This window comes from Bombina bombina, chromosome 1, assembly GCF_027579735.1.
Source record: "Bombina bombina isolate aBomBom1 chromosome 1, aBomBom1.pri, whole genome shotgun sequence".
In the NCBI taxonomy this organism is placed as follows: Eukaryota; Metazoa; Chordata; class Amphibia; order Anura; family Bombinatoridae; genus Bombina; species Bombina bombina.
In genome coordinates, this window is record NC_069499.1 from 292,679,541 (window position 1) to 292,698,669 (window position 19,129).

At 37.7% G+C, this 19,129-nt stretch overlaps 1 protein-coding gene across 2 annotated transcripts in view; it reads left to right on the forward strand.

The window, feature by feature from the left end:
• The window catches only part of SNX4 (sorting nexin 4), a 327,445-nt gene that overhangs the window by 20,127 nt on the left and 288,189 nt on the right, over positions 1 to 19,129 (forward strand). The window lies entirely within an intron of this gene.

The window sequence follows — 19,129 nt, forward strand, 5'->3', positions numbered from 1 at the left end:
CGGCGACTGAAGAAATCCATCCTCGGGCTGAAGTCGGAAGTCCATCATTTGGATGAAGTCTTCTATCAAGCCGCATCTTCAATCTTCTTTCTTCTGGAGCGGAGCGGAACCATCTTCTTCCAAGCCGACGCGGAACATCCTCTTCAACCGACGACTAGACGACGAATGACGGTTCCTTTAAATTACGTCATCCAAGATGGCGTCCCTCGAATTCCGATTGGCTGATAGGATTCTATCAGCCAATCGGAATTAAGGTAGGAATATTCTGATTGGCTGATGGAATCAGCCAATCAGAATCAAGTTCAATCCGATTGGCTGATCTAATCAGCCAATCAGATTGAGCTTGCATTCTATTGGCTGTTCCGATCAGCCAATAGAATGAGAGCTCAATCTGATTGGATCAGCCAATCGGATTGAACTTGATTCTGATTGGCTGATTCCATCAGCCAATCAGAATTTTCCTACCTTAATTCCGATTGGCTGATAGAATCCTATCAGCCAATCGGAATTCGAGGGACGCCATCTTGGATGACGTCCCTTAAAGGAACCGTCATTCGTCGGGAAGTCGTCGGAAGAAGAAGATGGGTCCGCGGTGGAGGTCTTCAAGATGGAGCCGGTCCTCATCGGATGAAGATAGAAGATGCCGCTTGGAAGAAGATGGTTGCCGGTCCGGATCTACTCTTCTTCCCGGATAGGATGAAGACTTTGGAGCCTCTTCTGGACTTCTTCAGCCGTCTGATGATGGATGTCTAGCCCCCGCTTGGGCTTAGATGAAGATATCGGAGCCAGGATGGATCGGTGTGATACCCGGTGAGGTGAAGACAAGGTAGGAAGATCTTCAGGGGCTTAGTGTTAGGTTTATTTAAGGGGGTTTGGGTTAGATTAGGGGTATGTGGGTGGTGGGTTGTAATGTTGGGGGGGGGGGTATTGTATGTGTTTTTTTACAGGAAAAAGAGCTGAATTTCTTGGGGCATGCCCCGCAAAGGGCCCTGTTCAGGGCTGGTAAGGTAAAACTTTTGTAATTTAGAATAGGGTAGGGCATTTTTTATTTTGGGGGTCTTTATTTTATTAGGGGGCTTAGAGTAGGTGTAATTAGTTTAAAATTGTTGTAATATTTTTCTGATCAAATATGTGTGATGTACAATCACTAGAGGGCGCTAAAGTGCAATTAGAAGGAATATCTCTAGTCAAAGAAACCCATATGAATATGGGCTTCACACGAAAAAAATATATAAAAAACCCTTTACAGACAAATGATAATTAACAGTCTGATATATATAATAAAACTACAGCTGCACCTCTCAACACATATACTATGAAAGTAAAGTGAATCAGACTCCTATAACAAGTGCATGTAACACCAGAGGGCGCTAATATGATTAAAAATTGTGTATACCCAATTTAAAAAGATTTTTTAAAAACAAATGAACAATGGTATATAGTAATGGATAATGGTACCTCATTAAATAAAATGTCCCAGTTTAAAAGTCCACTAGAAAATGTATAGTCTTATAATTGGACACATAAGTTCAAAATTTTTTTCTTGACTGTCGGCAGTGGACTCTCCCTGATTCAGAATCAGGATCCTTCTTTTTCCAAAACGAAGCCAATCTGTGTAGGATTTAAACACAAACAAGATCGACCATTGTGTGTATCCACAGACCCAATATATTTCACACAGCAGTATTCAATTTCCAGGGTACTCACACTTTTGCAGAGCACACCAGTGTGCTTGTGGGAACGGACTGGTTATCAGAGCAAACCAGCTTGCTCTCTCCGGTATGCTCTCTCCTCGCAGGTGTGGATAATGACAGATCCACTGGCGCCTCACAGTAAATCAGTGTACTGAGACTTCACTTAGCAGCGGCTTGGTAATGAGAACCTCACTTGTTAAGGAATGGCAGACAATGATGATAAAAAACAAATCTTTAATCATTAGTAAAACCAAAATCCTTACAATACAAGTGGGTGGACAATGTGTAACAATAAAATTTGCTACGCGTTTCTCGGCTCACTTAGCCGTTTCCTCAGGCATATCCTGAGGAAACGGCTAAGTGAGCCGAGAAACGCGTAGCAAATTTTATTGTTACACATTGTCCACCCACTTGTATTGTAAGGATTTTGGTTTTACTAATGATTAAAGATTTGTTTTTTATCATCATTGTCTGCCATTCCTTAACAAGTGAGGTTCTCATTACCAAGCCGCTGCTAAGTGAAGTCTCAGTACACTGATTTACTGTGAGGCGCCAGTGGATCTGTCATTATCCACACCTGCGAGGAGAGAGCATACCGGAGAGAGCAAGCTGGTTTGCTCTGATAACCAGTCCGTTCCCACAAGCACACTGGTGTGCTCTGCAAAAGTGTGAGTACCCTGGAAATTGAATACTGCTGTGTGAAATATATTGGGTCTGTGGATACACACAATGGTCGATCTTGTTTGTGTTTAAATCCTACACAGATTGGCTTCGTTTTGGAAAAAGAAGGATCCTGATTCTGAATCAGGGAGAGTCCACTGCCGACAGTCAAGAAAAAAATTTTGAACTTATGTGTCCAATTATAAGACTATACATTTTCTAGTGGACTTTTAAACTGGGACATTTTATTTAATGAGGTACCATTATCCATTACTATATACCATTGTTCATTTGTTTTTAAAAAATCTTTTTAAATTGGGTATACACAATTTTTAATCATATTAGCGCCCTCTGGTGTTACATGCACTTGTTATAGGAGTGTAATATTTTTCTTATGTTTGTAAATATTTTTTTATTTTTTGTAACTTAGTTATTTTTTATTTTTTGTACTTTAGTTAGTTTATTTCATTGTAGTTATTTGTAGGTATTATATTTAATTAATTTATTGATAGTGTAATGTTAGGTTTAATTGTAGGTAATTGTAGGTATTTTATTTAATTAATTTATTGATCGTGTAGTGTTAGGTTTAATTGTAACTTAGGTTAGGATTTATTTTACAGGTAATTTTGTAATTATTTTAACTATTTTAGCTATTAAATAGTTCTTAACTATTTAATAGCTATTGTACCTGGTTAAAATAAATACAAAGTTACCTGTAAAATAAATATAAATCCTAAAATAGCTATAATATAATTATGATTTTTATTGTAGCTATATTAGGGTTTATTTTACAGGTAAGTATTTAGTTTTAAATAGGAATAGTTTATTTAATAAGAGTTAATTTATTTCGTTAGATTAAAATTATATTTAATTTAGGGGGGTGTTAGTGTTAGGGTTAGACTTAGCTTTAGGGGTTAATACATTTATTAGAATAGCGGCGAGATTCGGTCGGCAGATTAGGGGTTAATAATTGAAGTTAGGTGTCGGCGATGTTAGGGAGGGCAGATTAGGGGTTAATAAATATAATATAGGGGTCGGCGGTGTTAGGGGCAGCAGATTAGGGGTACATAGCTATAATGTAGGTGGCGGCTCTTTGCGGTCGGCAGATTAGGGGTTAATTATTTTAGGTGGGGGGCAGGTTAGGGGTTAATAAATATAATATAGGGGTCGGCGATGTTAGGGCAGCAGATTAGGGGTACATAGCTATAATGTAGCTGGCGGCGGCGTGCGGACGGCAGATTAGGGGTTAATAAGTGTAGGTAGCTGGCGGCGACGTTGTGGGGGGCAGATTAGGGGTTAATAAATATAATATAGGGGTCGGCAGTGTTAGGGGCAGCAGATTAGGGGTACATAAGGATAACGTAGGTGGCGGTCGGCAGATTAGGGGTTAAAAAAATTTAATCGAGTGTCGGCGATGTGGGGGGGCCTCGGTTTAGGGGTACATAGGTAGTTTATGGGTGTTAGTGTACTTTAGGGCACAGTAGTTAAGAGCTTTATGAACCGGCGTTAGCCCAGAAAGCTTTTAACTACTGACTTCTTTTTTCTGCGGCTGGAGTTTTGTCGTTAGAATTCTAACGCTCACTTCAGCCACGACTCTAAATACCGGAGTTAGAAAGATCCCATTGAAAAGATAGGATACGCAATTGACGTAAAGGGGATCTGCGGTATGGAAAAGTCGCGGCTGAAAAGTGAGCGTTAGACCCTTTTTTGACTGACTCCAAATACCGGCGGTAGCCTAAAACCAGCGTTAGGAGCCTCTAACGCTGGTTTTCACGGCTACCGCCAAACTCCAAATCTAGGCCATAGTGTATACTTTCCATACCATTAGATTTTGCTGTGCAAAACTTTCACTTCAAGTAGATTTTTGGCTTTCTTTTCTTGGTATTCCACCATTTAAAACATAGCTTTTCAGTTTTCATAAGGGCTATCTACAAATTAAAATATATATTTACATTATACAATGGTAGAAATTAATCTACTGAATTTCTTATCCTAATTATTTGTGTAGTTTCATATATTATGCAGGGCTGTGCGCATAATGTAACTCAGAGACTTAAAGAGACAGTCTACACCAGAATTTTTATTGTTTTAAAAGATGGATAATACTTTTATTACCAATTCCCTAGTTTTGAATAGCCAACACAGTTATATAAATACTATTTTTTTTACCTCTGTGATTATCTTGTATCTAAGCCTCTGCAAACTGCCCCCTTATGTCAGTTCTTTTGACAGACTTGCATTTTAGCCAATCAGTGCTGGCTCCAAGGTAACTCCACATGCGTGAGCACAGTGTTATCTATATGACACACATGAACTAACACCCTCTAGTGGTGAAAAGCTGTCAAAATGCCCTGAGAGAAGAGGAGGCCTTGAAGGGCTTAGAAATTAGCATATAAACCTCCTAGGTTTAGCTTTCAACTAAGAATACCAAGAGATCAAAGTAAATTGGAAAATTGTTTAAAATTAGATGCCCTATCTGAATCATGAAAGTTTATTTTTGACTATACTGTCCATTTAACAATTTAAATTTTTAAATCAAAAAAATAAGCAGATCAGTAAAATCAAGGTCTTTAATATTAAATTTAAAAACTTGGGGGGACACCCGGGCGGCGGCCATCTTACAGGTCGCACTGAGCTTCAGCTCCTCAAGCTATCTTCATTGGTATCTGATTTAGCATTATATTCTTAGCAATACTTTGCTCAAAACAGTGGAGTGGCTGGTCTGAAGAAGTCTGAATTCAAGAAATAGGGTTTTTGAATGGTGACTAGGCTCCATAGCCCTCAGTACCGGACTTTGCACTTTGAGGCCTTCCCCTAAAATAGAAGCCTCAGCCTGTCCCCACAACGAGCTGTGCCCTGTGTGCGCAGTATTAACCCAAGATTAATATGGATCCATCTGCTTGTTTGTTGTCGGAGCTCAGCAACATTCTAGATGCCTATCAAGCTGCTTTTGAAAAAACCCTGCAGAATGGGGTCTGTACATCTACAGCTACTGACCGGGATGAAGTCATGTGGGGAGACTGCGACTGTATGGTAGCGGAGAGGGATGCCGCTGCTATGCCCCAGCAGATAATACCCACCTTCCCGAGCCTTGTTCATGTCCCTGCAGTAAGGAGTGATGTACAGCTGACAAGAAACCCACTTACCTCACTGGCGTCCTGGATGAGCCGCGAGCAGGGGGCAGATGGCGCCCCTGTCCAGGAGCCTTCTTCAGCATCGGCTGGTGTGGATTGTTCCGAACCTGATGGAGGCACCTTCACTACCGTCCGATGTGCCGAAAGACCCGATGGCAGAGTGGCGGTGGTGCAGAGGAGTTGTGTCACAATGCCGGAGATAGCACCAGAAGGAGAAGGTAGTGCTTGCCTCACCAAACACCTTGAGCCTGAAGGACTTCATGTGTCGGAGACGCTGCTGAATATGGGAGATTGGATCAACTCCTGTATGGCCCCGGTTAGCATATTCTCAGCGGGAGATCACTTCAGGGCAACAGGTCCCTACTTACCATTGCTACCAGCAGCCCTGAATACATATAACATATGGGTAAATATAGCAGGCAGAGTTGGGGTGGGTTAAATATTTGAACTACCTAAGTATACTGCTGTCGCTATTTAACCACGGCAGATTTCTTTATTGGTCCGTTGGACTTTGGTGACAGTAGCCATGTTCAGATGCAAAACATACAAGGGACCCTGAACCTATGTGGAAATGATGGTATAACTGTGCTGTGGACCCTTTGACTATTTCTCCTCTTAGAACTCCTGATATTGCTTCCTGGCACTGTCGCTTTCAGTAGCCAGACTGCTCCACAGAGTCCTTTTTGCTTTTACCTGCTCTGTAATTTAGCTCAATCTAAAGTGTCTGCAATTCCTTCCCTGTCTCCTCAATTCTGCTTTAGTTTGCCTTGGCAGATAAAATTTAGCTATTGTTGGATTAATTATCTTGATGTACCCAGCTGTATTACCATACTGTGTAACTTAATGATCATGTTTTATTTGTGTCCCCAACTGTTGTCCGCAACACACTATGAGAACAACACAGGTACCGAGAGTTTTACGCCACTTAGCAATGTACTTGAGGGAAAATCCTTAACAGCCATCTTGGATATTGTAGTTAGTACTAGTCACTCATGTGTCGCAGTGACCACCTTAGACACATAGGAAAACATCAGGTACCATATGCGGCTTATACATATCGGAGCCCAGCCTTCCTTTTCCCTTAGCTTTCTCTGCTGGTCTCTCTCTTCAATTTAAGCCCTATAATTATTATTTCCAGCCCTTATTATGAAGTACCACTTAAGTTAGAGTTATCTAGGGGGCCTCTCTCCTTTAGCATATGTTTAAGGGCGGTATGCTATACCCCATTACATATATACGCTCCGTAATGACTTTTTACCCTATGGATCCATAAATATGAATACACCTTGAGAAAATAAAGTAAAAATAAGAGGTTCAATCACTCGGGACCCAAAAGTGGTCCCTTTAACTTCTCTTTAGTTTGGCAAACTTTGTTAATGAGTATGTATTTGCTTATCTTGTATTGAATGTATTTTGGGAAGCGTCTGTGTTTTCCTCATGTATATTAACTACTACTGTATGTTTGCTTCATTTTGAACCCCAATAAAAATGATTTAAAAAAAAAAAAAAAAAAAAAAAAATTTAAAAACTTACCTCTCTTCACAGCCAGAGCAGCTTCCCCCACACGGAGATCCTCTCTTCACACGTCAGCAATGACTAATCCGGCTTCCTCCAATCACGGCATAGCCTCAGGCAATGACTCCCCTGGGGGGAAAGCTGTGATTGGAGGAAGCCGGATTAGTCATTGCTGACATGTGAAGAGAGGATCTCCGTGTGGGGGAAGCTGCTCTGGCTGTGAAACAAAACGGCTGCTTTCTAAACTTTGATGAATGAAAGTACCCCTGTTTTTAATAGTATTTCTTAAAAACTGGGCTTTCATTCATCAAAGTTTACCTTCATTTTAATAAACTTACCTTTAAAACTGAAGCATGTGGAGGAGATCAGCTGACACGCTATTTCCCTTTGTAGGCTGTGGTCTTGCTTTTCAATCATATTGTCCAGAGTAGCAACAAAGTATAAGGACAATTTATGCAGTGAGAGAGGTTGGTTCTACCTGTCTTACACCTTATTTCTAGTTCTAGGTGCTAGCATATTGTGTTTTCTGTAATAGTCATTATACCAGTTTAAATTCATAAAGAATATGCATGAGGTCATCTGACTATTAAGTTTAAACCCAAAATCCAGGAAGTTTCTGTAGTTGTGTTTTTATTTGATTTTTTGATGGTCAACATCAAGGTCTCAAATAGACAAGAACATTTCACAAAAATAACAGGCATATACAGAAGTTAGCAGTAGCTAGACAAAAGCATCAATTATATAAATTGTCTCTAAGTTGACATGCTATACCAGGTGTTTTGTGTCACAACCAAACTTGTGTACAAAATAGTATTAGTAAGTATGTCCAGACTAGCTAACTTTCAAACTCATTAACCTCATATTTTCATTTATTACATAGCTTACAATGAAAAAACTTTCTAGAAACAGAAGGGCCACTCTTTGACTCTTGACAACCTTATAAATCTTATAGGACAGTCTACTCCAGAATTTTTATTGTTTAAGAAAGATAGATAATCCCTTTTTTACCATTCCTAGTTTCACATAACCAAAACTGTTATATTAATATACTTTTTACCTCTGTGATTACCTTGTATGTAAGCCCCTGCAGACTGCCACCTTTTTTCACTTCTTTTGACAGACTTGCATTTTAGCCAATAACTGCGCTCTCATAAGTAACTCCACGGGCATAAAGAACAATGTTATCTATATGGCACACGTGAACTAACGCCTTCTAGCTGTGAAAAACTTTCAAATGCATTCAGATAAGAGGCGGCCTTCAAGGGCTTAGAAATTAGCATATGAGCCTACCTAGGTTTAGCTTTCAACTAAGTATAACAAGAGAACAAAGGAAATTTTGATGATAAAAGTAAATTGGAATGTTGTTTAAAATGACATGCCCTGTCTGAATCATAAGTTTCATTTTGACTAGACTGTCCCTTTAAACCTTCTTATGTTTGATTAATTAACAAAGCTAATTCCTCCTAAAAAACTTTATACATCTTTTAAAACTATAGGGCCACTCTTGGACCCTCTAAAACTAAAAGAGCTGAATATAATAATACACAGAGCTTTTGTTATCAACTTACTACGGAGTAATAAAAGTTCAAATAGCTCACAAGATTATATTGAGGCAAGCCCAATGTATTAAAGTAGATGGGTGATACTGGGAAAGTAAGGTAGACAGCATTAATTAAAGGATTACTTTCTGTTATAATTTTTAAGCTAAACAACTAACATATTAAAGTTAATAAACATTAATTAAAACCTACTGACCTATATTTTCTCCAAAACAAAGTTTCATAACGTTCTAATAGTTATCTTTTATTCGCCAATGATGTCACGTTATCTTGCCCACTATTTTCAGCACTGAGTGTTCAAAATACTTAAACCAATAACTTTGTGTTTAAAGCGCCATTTTGAAACCTAGGTATTGTAAACTGATTGGTACAGAGCAAAGGATACCCACGGAGTGGGTTTGGAAAACAATTTAATTTGCAGACAAGATTTCTGATATGCGGTAGAGATATGTTAATGAAATGCTATTGATAAAAAGCGTATTTGGGGTAGTTAGTTAGTTAGTAACAGGCATAGAAAATATTTACTTACAGTGGCCCTTTAACATCCAAAGGGAAAAAAAACAAGGCATTGTACCGTTGTCAAACTTGGCAATGGTCGACATTAACCATATGTAGTACCAATAATAAATATCAAATTCTGATGTGTATACACGGTGTATTTAGTTAAAGGGACAGTCTACACCTTGGTCACCTTGAAGTCTTACCTTTATATAAAGGGGTGCAGGAGGCTATTTGCAGCTTAATCTAAGGTAAGACTTTAAAAGGAACAGTCTACACCTTAGTCATCTTAAAGGGATACTGAACCCAAAGTGTTTTTTCTTTCATGATTCAGACAGAGTATGATATAGAAAGTGGTGCACGTGGCTATTTGCAGCTTAATCTATCATATTCTATCTGATTCAAGAAAGAAAAAAATTGGGTTCAGTATTCCTTTTTAAAGGGACAGTCTACACCTTAGTCATCTTAAAGTCTTACATTTGATTAAGCTGCAAATAGCCTCCTGCACCTTTTCTATATCATGCAGCAGGAATGGTCAAACAAGTTATTTTAAAATGAATATTGTTTTCGTCCACTTTAAAATGGCTGACAAGCTCTGCCCACTGATGACATCACTATCTGGGCTACATCTATACACTCTGCTGAATAGCATTGACAGTCTGTTGAATCCAACTAGTGAGCCTTTTGTAATTGGATGCCATATGCAGCCAAGACTCTGATGTCATCAGTGGATGGAGCTTGGCAGCCATTTTATAGTGGCCAGAAACAATATTCATTTTAAAATAACTTTATTACCATTCCGGCTGCATAATATAGAAAAGGTGCAGGAGGCTATATTCAGCTTAATCTAACATAAGACTTTAAGATGACTAAGGTGTAGACTGTCCCTTTTTAAAGTGATACCGAACCCAAATATTATTCTTTCATGGTTCAGATAGAGTATGCCATTGTAAGCAACTTTATAATTTACTCCTATTGATAATAGGAATAAATTGGAAAGTTCCTTTAAAATTGCATGCTCTATCTGGAATCATGAAATATTTTTTTTTAAGTAATTTGTAATACCATAAAAGGGATAGCAGTGTTAAATGAATTGTAGATTTGCAGGTTAGCTAATCTAGGGTCTACCTTTTTTAATAACTTGCCACAGCAGATTGCTCTAGTTCAGGGGTGCAAATTTGTGTTGGATACATCATCTGTTAAACATACAAAGGTGACAGTTACATTACCCAACTAGGGAGGCGAAGCACCCCACATAACCCTAGAGAGATATTGTGATATACAAGGACATGATAGCGGATATTTGATGGCCCCCAAAAGTCTACCGGTAAAAACATGACAATACAACTCTAAGCATCAAATAATAACTACTATAATAAAAAACCCTTATTACTTTTAAGATAAGCAGCATTATGGTAGAAAAGATATAGTGGGTATTGAAAGGAATCATCCCCCTTAAATAATCACATTTTGTTGCTTTGCAGCTTAAAATAAAGATACAGATTTTGTTTATCTAGTTGTAATTACTCAGTGCATCTTTTATAACATCCAAGTGTAAGAAATAACACCAACATATCAAGAAAAAATAAAGACAATTCAAAAACAGAATCACTGATTGGCAAAAAGGATCACCCCCTTCTAAAATTACTTGTAAACTCAATCGGGTGTAGCTAATCACCTTCTCAATGGCACACACAAAGCCATTTGACCTATAACTGTGATCAGCTGTGGGCATATTGATTAGCTCAGAATGAAAAGAACTTTCCTGGTGCATCTCAGTCCCTGGTAGTGCAACTGAAGCAAACAATCAAAAGGTTTTATCAATGCCTAGAAGCACTGTAAAGTCTATTATGAAGAAGTGGAAGCCATACACTTAGTTGTGAAACGACAACTTAGGAGTGCTCCTGCGCAAGTGAAGACAGGGACTCTGCCAAATCCCCCAGTCACAAAAGTTCCAAACAAATATCCACAGCGCTGGTACATGAAGAAATCTTCTTTTATTGTTTAAACAGACATCAAATAGCGACGTTTCGGGTTAACAACCCTTATTCATGCTTTATACTTATACATCAAATCTCACACTTTTAAAACCATTGAAATTCGCGCCAACCGCATTAATGCGGCTCTGGTGAAGAATCATCATTACTACTACTACTACTACTACTATATAGTTAAAAACATAGTTGTTTGCTTACATATACATTTCTTTAATTTCTTAAATTTCTTAAGTTGCCAGTATGGCCTTTTCGCCCTAAAATTGTATTCTAGTTACCCAGTCATTTTATTTATTCTATTCTATATGTTCTATACATTCCCATTGATACTGTGTTCACTTAATTTCATATACTGAACATTCTAATTATATTCATAGTTAAAGAAACACTGTCCAATCATAGTCCCTATTAAGGCCTTTAGGTGTCATACAATCTAATTCTTGAATCCAGAACATTTCTTTTTGTTTTAGGAATTTTTCCCTGTTGGTACCATTCCTTTGGGGACCTACACTGTCAATCTGCCACCTGAGCTGACTGATCTGGTGTCCACATTCCAAAAAATTGTTGGATACAGGTACATCCCTATTATTTGGATGCACCTGTATCACTTTTGCAGGAGTATTCATAAGTTGCTGTTCCACAACTAAGTGTTGTATGGCTTCCATTTCTTAATAATAGACTTCACAGTGCTTCTAGGCATTGATATGTTTGAGCGGTGTTGGCTCATCCTGTCCCTGACCATGCGGTTGGTCTCACCCACATAGATCAGGGATCAGGAATATTTTATTAGATATACCACAGAAGTGGATTTGCATGTATAATAATCTCTAATTTTGGTATTTTTTCCCTCTTCTTGGATGGAAAAAATAATTCCCCTTAATCATTGAGCCACAGCTCATACATCCTAGACAGGGGTAACACCCCAGATTCTTTTTATTTAGAAATGTGTCTACTTTTTTTATTAGACCCTATGTCCGTACTTGTTAACTGATCCCTTAGATTTTTAACTCTTCAAAAAGCTATAAGTGGGGGATCTTTAAATTCTACTACTCCCTTGTTGCAGTCTTGTAGAATGTGCCAATGTTTTCTAATGACTTGTGCTATTTTCTCACTGTGGGGGCTATATTGGGTAACTAACACTATTCTGTCATTATTTTTATTCTTCTTGTTTTTTTAGTTATCCTTAAGATTGACTAATTGTTTGTTTATTTATTAAATGCTCCGGGTACCCCTCTCTAGGAATTTTTGTTTCATTTCCTCCATTCTTAGCTTTTTGGTGTCCTCATTACTCACTATTCTGTCAACTCTCAATAGTTGACTTTTAGGTAGAGAGTTTACTAAACCCTTAGGAACATACTATTGAGTTATGATAGTTTTCATCCTATCAGTATTTTTCTTGTGAAGTTTAAATACTAATTTATTTCCTTCTTTGGATACTCTAGTATCTAACAATGTTATGGATTCTTCACTATATATTAGAACTCTAAACCTTTTACTGCTGAATTTATCTCATTTACATATTGTTTTAGAGACTGCACGTTGCCCCACCATATGCCAAACTCGTATTTAGTAAAACACAGACCCTCTCTGGATCAGGACGTCGCTCCAAACTGGATGAAAGAGCCAAGAGGAAACTGATTAGAGAAGCTACCAAGAGGCCCACAGCAACTCTGAAGCAGTTACAGGAATTTATGACAAAGAGTGGTCATTTTTGTGCATGTGACAACAATATCACAAATTCTCCACAAATGTGGCTTGTATAGGAGGGTTGCAAGAAAAAAGCTACTCTTCAAGAAAGGCCACATGCAATCATGACTGAGCTTTGCCATAACACACCTAGGAGATTCTGTGGCCACATGGAAAAAGGTGTTCTGGTCAGATGAGACTAAAATTGAATCATTTGGCCTCCACACCAAACGATATGTCTGGAGGAAATCCAATACAGCTCACCGTTCAAATAATACCATACCTACAGGAAAGCGTGGAGGTGGTAATATCCTGTTATGGGGGGGTGTTTCTGCAGCAGGCACTGGAGCACTTGACAGGATAGAAGGAATAATGGATGGGGCAAAATACCGCCACATTCTTGAGGAAAATCTGCTGCCCTCTGCCAGGAAGTTGTCAATGGAGAGAAGGTTTACCTTCAAACATGACAATGACCCAAAATACACCGCAAAAATGACCACACAGTGGTTGAAGGAAAAAAGGTGAATGTCCTTGCATGGCCTAGTCAGCGCCCAGACTAAAACCCCACATGAATATCTGTGGCATGACTTGAAGACTGCAGTCCACAAATAGTCACCATCAAATGTAACGACTGGAGCAGTTCTGCAAATATTGCACAGTCTAGATGTGCAAAGTTGGTAGAGCTATATCCCAACAGACTAAAGGCTGTAATGAAAGCAAAAGGTGGTTCGACAAAATACTGACACAAGGGGCTGATCCTTTTTGCAACTTGTTCAATACCCACTGTAGGTGCATATCCTAGAGAAATGCTGACCGGATAACTATGAATTTAAAACGTCGAAAGGAAAATGTCAATCTCATAAGTTTGTTTTATTTTTTATTTTAAAAAAAACAAGTCTAGAGAGGTTGTTAAAGAGTAGACCAACATCTCAACTTAGAGCTTAGGATTTGTTAACTCCAAGTGACTTGCAAATATGAATAAAATAGAAAATGCACCCTAGACTGTACTGTCTCAATGATATGAGACTAGTATGTCCTCGTGCAATGTATGTTTAAAGGGGTTGCTTCAGAACCTTGTTTGAGTGAAAGACTGGCACTGAATAAGTAGACGTATGTTTGAGTATTAAAAAGTCACTAAAGCTCCACAAACTTGATATCTCTCAAAGAGATGCCTTGATGTCGATATATCCTCTTTTTTTTTTTTCCCTTGGCTTTAAGTTCACTGCATTACAGATGAGCTCCCTGTCATAAGACCTCTTGAGGTAGCAGTTGGATAAACAAGCCGGCCCTCAGTTGATTGGAGCACTCTGGAGGAGGGGAGGACCATAACAAACCCCTGATTTCTTAACCCAAGGGCATCTAGCTGGTCTCCCACATTGCTTTGTGTTGGAAGCAGGCTAGGTGGCACGCTGCATAGTCTGGAATGTTATGGTCATCTTCCACTGTACCGAAGTTGCCACATGTTGTCATTAACATGTTACTCACACTATTAACTAACTGTATCTTGCACTGCTCCACCATGTACATCAGTTTTACTTTTGAAGACTGTGACCAGCTGCTGCTCCAGATTACAAAAGTGGGTCTTGAAGAATTAACTTCTCTTCCCATCTGTCAATATCTATTTTCAGCTATCGTAAACAATATATAAGTTGGACTTGCTTTCTTGATAGAGAGAGGTAGCAATAAGACATCTTAAGCTGTTTTTACCCTGATTACCAGGGTGGGGTGTTAGGTTGAGGCCGGTCTTGAACAAGGCAGCAGCTGCACACCTTTTCATTCCAGTACCTCAGAGCTGAAGATATCTAATAATTAGATCAAAACAATCAATGCACATAGTAAAAGCATAATATATAGGAATTAGGCCTTGATGGTTACTTGCTGGAGCGATACGCAAGGGAGATATGAACTTGTCTGCTTAGTCTATGAAATAAGTGGCCATCTTGGTCGCAGCCCAGAAGCATCCCTCCAGTAAATTGTGTTTTAGGATCTGGATGCTAAGGAGATCTGATTGTGGGAAGCAGACCTAAATGATATGAACACTTAAAGGGACAGTCAAGTCCAAAAAAAGTATAGAAGTATTTTCTATAAGAAAAAACAAAGGGGACGCGCTGTAGTGTTGATAGATATTGTGTTGATGTGAATGAAATTCCTCTGGTATCGTGTGAGTTGAACCGTGACAGATAAGTATGTGAGAGTAGAGGTGTATATGTGTATATGATTGGATGAAATCTTGTTAATCAAAGGAGAATGTGTGACTTGTTACAAACCGTAAGACTTGAAACAATTGTGATACATAAGCAAAGAATCATGAAACAATTGTGATACCTAAAGAAAAAATCAGTTGGAATATTGCAAAAACCTAAAGACTTGCAACAAAATATGTGAACAGTTGAATTTGATTAAACTCAAAAAACTGAAAAGTCCAATATGTGATAAGTGTTCAGAGATAAAAAGTCCAAATTCAATGTAAAGGATATATAAAGAACAAAAGTTCAAAGGATCAAAACAAATGGCTTGCTCCGCTTGAATCCAAGGTGTGATGAATCAGGAAATCTAGGAGGATAGAAAAACAAGGGGCGCCAACATAGTGTGAATCAGTTTGGAAAACTGGAAAACAGTAGTTATAATAAAATCTACTCACAAGTGGAGTGGCACCTAGAACCAACTGGGTGCATACAGGAAGGCTGACATTCAGGACCAGCAGTCAGTACGCTGGGGGTCTCACCCGGGAGACCTGTGGGTGGGTCAGATGAGGTAGATGGAGTCGGCTGTGTGTCGTCTGGTGAGCCTGATCGCCACTGTGGAAGTCCAAAGGGCTGTGTTGTTTATCCCAAAAGGGTAGCTGCTCACACGATCAGCCTTGTTTCCAAACGAGTTTCCAATGTCAGTGTATGGAACAAAGGGATAAAAACCAAACTGGGTATAACTGCTGCAAACAGTAGTAGTATTAAAAAGGCACAGAAAACCGGGTCTGTCTAAAAAAAAGTATTTAATTGCTACGCGTTTCTCAGTCCGTAAAGGACCGTTTCCTCAGGCATATACAAAGGTGTTCAACAGGCTACCATTTATACCTGACAGTGACCCGGAATCAAAATGTGGAGGTCATCTCCAAAGAATTGACAATAAAATGTTAAAAAACAAAAATACAATAAAAAATGGAACATGTATCAAAATTGTGTTTGAGCAGCAATCAGATAATATATTCATATCATGAAAAAACAAAAAGAACAAACATAAAAACAGCATCTATTTGCATTGATGGGTAACACCTGTGATAGTGTTTCTGAAAAAAAGCTAAACCTGTGTATGTATCCTATCCTATAGATAAACATGTTGTCACCTCAAAAGACTATTGGGTTATATGAAAATAAGATCCCAATGGTGACTATTGTTTAGTGTGCAAAACAAATCTGTATATAATCAATAAAGAATATATATAAACTAGAAAAAATATATATATGTTTTCCTCTGGGTTGGGCTCGAACCCTTGACCTTGTGTATGCTAGGCTTTTACTGATCTAAAAGAGCTATTCAGATATGACAACAAATAAGATTGATATCACTCGCAATATACCAAACAATAGTAGATAATATGGATGTATTAGAAATATGAGTTTGCAGAAAACATTGTTCTTGTAAAGAGCCCTCATATCTTATATTCTAGAAACAAAAATAAGATGGTTATGGTCGATAGATTCTAGATAGAACAAGAAAAATGGTCTTTTATGTATCTAATGATTTAAGGAACGCTATCTCAAACTAGCAGTCCCAAATATAAATTAAATGTCTATGTAAATGTTGAAGGTGTTGGATGAAGATTAAATGAAAGAATATAGCAATCCTTGTTTGGAGAGATATAATTACGCTATATGCTAGCTGTTGTAATACTGGTAAAAAAGTGATGTAAAAATGGTAAAAAATGGTTCATGGAAAAAACCTATTGAGAAATATTAGATATTTGTATATATTAAAAAATCTAATGAGATATACTGCTATAAAAGTATATATATATATATATATATATATATATATATATATATATATATATATATATATATATATATATATATATATATATATATATAAAAAGAACCTTCGTTTAAAGCATATATTTTTAATAAATGCTAGCTGTGTAGGTTCTACTGATACTGCTCATGATATTCTTTATTTAAGCTCATATTGATAATAAATTGTTTCAATTATTTTGGGTGGGATACGAACCCGTGTCTATATATGTAAGGACCCTATGTTTAGTCCGATGAGCTATCTGGAAATAACAAAGTATATAGGAATCGTAGTGTGGTTGACTCTAAACGAAGGTTCTTTATATATATATATATACTTTTATAGCAGTATATCATTAGATTTTTTAATATATACAAATATCTAATATTTCTCAATAGGTTTTTTCCATGAACCATTTTTTACCATTTTTACATCACTTTTTTACCAGTATTACAACAGCTAGCATATAGCGTAATTATATCTCTCCAAACAAGGATTGCTATATTCTTTCATTTAATCTTCATCCAACACCTTCAACATTTACATAGACATTTAATTTATATTTGGGACTGCTAGTTTGAGATAGCGTTCCTTAAATCATTATCTAGATACATAAAAGACCATTTTTCTTGTTCTATCTAGAATCTATCGACCATAACCATCTTATTTTTGTTTCTAGAATATAAGATATGAGGGCTCTTTACAAGAACAATGTTTTCTGCAAACTCATATTTCTAATACATCCATATTATCTACTATTGTTTGGTATATTGCGAGTGATATCAATCTTATTTGTTGTCATATCTGAATAGCTCTTTTAGATCAGTAAAAGCCTAGCATACACAAGGTCAAAGGTTCGAGCCCAACCCAGAGGAAAACATATATATATTTTTTCTAGGTTATATATATTCTTTATTGATTATATACAGATTTGTTTTGCACACTAAACAATAGTCACCATTGGGATCTTATATTCATATAACCCAATAGTCTTTTGAGGTGACAACATGTTTATCTATAGGATAGGATACATACACAGGTTTAGCTTTTTTTCAGAAACACTATCACAGGTGTTACCCATCAATGCAAATACATGCTGTTTTTATGTCCTTTTTGTTTTTTGTTTTTTCATGATATGAATATATTATCTGATTGCTGCTCAAACACAATTTTTTGATACATGTTCCATTTTTTATTGTATTTTTGTTTTTTAACATTTTATTGTCAATTCTTTGGAGATGACCTCTACATTTTGATTCCGGGTCACTGTCAGGTATAAATGGTAGCCTGTTGAACACCTTTGTATATGCCTGAGGAAACGGTCCTTTACGGACTGAGAAACGCGTAGCAATTAAATACTTGTTTTTAGACAGACCCGGTTTTCTGTGCCTTTTTAATACTACTACTGTTTGCAGCGGTTATACCCAGTTTGGTTTTTATCCCTTTGTTCCATACACTGACATTGGAAACTCGTTTGGACACAAGGCTGATCGTGTGAGCAGCTACCCTTTTGGGATAAACAACACAGCCCTTTGGACTTCCACAGTGGCGATCAGGCTCACCAGACGACACACAGCCGACTCCATCTACCTCATCTGACCCACCCACAGGTCTCCCGGGTGAGACCCCCAGCGTACTGACTGCTGGTCCTGAATGTCAGCCTGCCTGTATGCACCCAGTTGGTTCTAGGTGCCACTCCACTTGTGAGTAGATTTTATTATGACTACTGTTTTCCAGTTTTCCAAACTGATTCACACTATGTTGGCGCCCCTTGTTTTTCTATCCTCCTAGAAGTCCAAAAAAAGCCTTTCATGATTCAGATAGTGTAATTTTAAACAACTTTCCAATTTACTTTTATCACCATTGTTGCTCTGTTCTCTTGTTATTCTTAGTTAAAATCTAAACCTAGGAGATTCATATACTAATTTCTTAGACCTTGAAGGCTGCCTCTGCATTTGACAGTTTTTCACCACTAGGGGGCGTTGGTTCATGTGTTTCATATAGATAACATTGAGCTCATGCACATAATTTTACCGAGGAGTGAGCACTGATTGGCTAAAATGCAAGCCTGTCAAAAGAACTGAGATAAGGGGGCAGTCTGCAGAGGCTTAGATACAAGGTAATCACAGAGGTGAAAAGTGTAATTATTATAAGTGTGTTGGTTATGCAAAACTGGGTAATGGGTAATTAAGGGATTATCTATATTTTAAAATAACAAAAATTCTGGTGTTGACTGTCCCTTTAAAGCAGAAAATTTCACTCACATTCTCAAATTATGGAAATGTATCTCCTTGAAAACAAGATCATGAAGCTGACTACTTTTAAGAGTATTAGTTAATTTTGAGTGCTTTTAGCAGTTTCCTTATGTGGGCATATACTGTACA